The sequence below is a fragment of the Penaeus japonicus genome, unplaced genomic scaffold (genome assembly GCF_977035675.1).
Source record: "Penaeus japonicus unplaced genomic scaffold, GWHDUDI00000001_assembly GWHDUDI00000020, whole genome shotgun sequence".
In the NCBI taxonomy this organism is placed as follows: Eukaryota; Metazoa; Arthropoda; class Malacostraca; order Decapoda; family Penaeidae; genus Penaeus; species Penaeus japonicus.
The window spans coordinates 5,502,110-5,504,609 of NW_028234422.1; the positions used below are offsets into that span (position 1 = coordinate 5,502,110).

General features: G+C 33.8%; 1 long non-coding RNA gene across 1 annotated transcript; it reads left to right on the forward strand.

The window, feature by feature from the left end:
* The first annotated feature begins 1,603 nt into the window (after window positions 1–1,603).
* LOC147469619 (uncharacterized) lies at window positions 1,604–2,194 on the forward strand. Its single transcript, XR_015191937.1, has 2 exons — window positions 1,604–1,682; window positions 1,813–2,194. It is a non-coding gene; the product is annotated as an uncharacterized LOC147469619 (long non-coding RNA).
* The last annotated feature ends 306 nt before the right edge of the window (window positions 2,195–2,500 follow it).

Genomic DNA, 2,500 nt, shown 5'->3' on the forward strand with positions numbered 1-2,500 from the left:
CATGTAAGAAAGCTCAGACGGTAAGTGAAAATGAATAAGATTGATATAAATGCATTATAGAGGTAAAACAAAGATTCATAAAATACTTTACGTACATGCCATATTTTGGTTGCTTGTACATAGAGTAAAAAGGTGTCAAGAAGTAAAACCACGTAAACCGTGTCAGGAAGAAAGAAAATGGATAGGGGTGGGTGCACTATTTTAATATTTCAAGATCGGCTGGTGAGCTATATTCATTTCGGGTAGTCTTTCCAACTTAGGCGGCATTACAGGTAACACAAACATATTTGTAAACAGTAAACGATTTTAGGAAGTCTCTAACCTTATTCTTGGCTTTGAATAAACTGCCAGTAGTATTAATTACTTCAAAAACAGGTCTAAGAGTAATTGACTTATAATTATGGTTTATTACATTAGTCAATTCTCTGGGAAGTGCATGAGAAGGTTGGTCAATATAGGGTAGATTTATATAAATGTTATCTTTTGGGGCAGTGGGTACAGGCTCTTTTTTGTTAAAGATTTTGTCTAGTGTTTTCTTAATAGTGCTATCCAGAACGTTATTCGGTAAACCATTTTTCCTCAGAGTGTTCTTAATAAAATCTATTTTTTCACAAAAAAATATGATAGGTTTTAGAAATTTTATGTGCTCTCATGACTAGAGTTTGGACTAGATTAGTTTTATATCTTTGAGGAATGAGGGCCATACTGTGTTCTGAAGTTCCATTGCATACCTTAATGTTAATATCTAGGAAGGGAATGTGTCCTTCCCTCTCTGTTTCAACTGTGAATTAAAGTCATGTTTTGAGTTGAAATACTCATGGAATTTAACAACCTATTAATGTGTAGATATACATATATATTTTCTTTATTATATATACATATATATATATGTATATATGTATACATATATTTATATATACACATACACAGTACATGCATACACATATACATACATATATCTCTCACTATCTCTCTTTCTCAGTTATTTTAGATTAATTGGATCCCTCTCCTAGATTTAAGATCTAATGGTCTACCAATTATTTTCATCCTTATCCATGACTTCATCTACATTATCTAAGAATTTAGCAATATAAGATAAGATACATTGAATGATTAACGTATGAATATGTGATGAGATCTCTGAGGCTTTTTTACCTTTCATGATTTATTTTCTCTATTACTGTCTTGGATAGAGAATTTAAGGTAGAAACGTATCGGGGTGTCAGAATCTATCTAGAATTAAATCCCAATTTGTGACTCGACTAATAGACCACAAAAAGACAATACTACTTGGCATCAACCAACACTTCGTGACGTCAGTTTGACGTCATATTTGCATGATTCTATGAGTTGACATTTGCGCGTTATTTTTACTGGAACTTTTCAGTAATATCAAAATAAACCCATCAATTTAATGTATACATGTTGTACACATATGTCATTGCAATGATGGTAATTAAAATGATACAAGTTCATTACTTATTTTGCTGGATATTGCAAATAGCTGGCAACTCCCCTTCTTACAGCTCCAAACATGTTCACTTGGAAAAGGACTAACAAGTATATATATCGTGGCTGGTCCGATCTCATTCACAATCTTAAGCTTCGACCACTCTGATACTATTGAATCTTGATCAGTTTGTTGTACACAATGGCTCATCTCCTTGGAACTGTTGACATTCGTAAGTCATCAATCATCACGTGATCCTTTCAGATTTTGGGCTTAGTGCTCACGACTAATATTTAAATGGAAAAGCGAACAAACATGCAATTTTATGAAACGAAAACTAATGATTTCTCGTATGTTGACAGATGACGACGTGCTGAGTGACAGGGAGCGAGTCCAACACCAAAGGGCCAAGCAAAATGCCGTCCGCCCACCAAGCACGCCCATCATGGTGGCCGACATTCCACATTCCCGCATTTTGTACAAGCGAGTCTTTCTGCACGAGCCTCTGGGAGTACAGAGCTCGAAGTGTAGTCCGGCGTGGCCTATGAGCTACCAACATGATGCGTGGTGAAGAAAGTGTCATGCATTGTCGTGTGATTCATGGCCAGCTCGTGAATGTACCTCAGCCACCTGATTACATTGCGGGAGGCAGGTACAATACGTTCCCAAAAGGAAGATTCCATCGAGAAATCCCTTAATCTTGGATATTGTAAAAATAGTGCTATAGGAACTTGCTAATTGATATGCCCCAATATAGTTTATATATATATATATATATGTATATATATATATATATATATATATATATATATATATATATATGTGTGTGTGTGTGTGTGTGTGTATGTGTATGTACATATATATACATACTTATATATATATATATATATATATATATATATATATATATATATATATAATGTTTATACATCATTACTGTGATACATATGATCTAGTCAATAAAAACAAATGTTTAACTAATCCACTTTAAGTGCATAACCTCAGCTTCACTTGAATGAATGGCGAATCATTTTGATAGAGATAACAGCT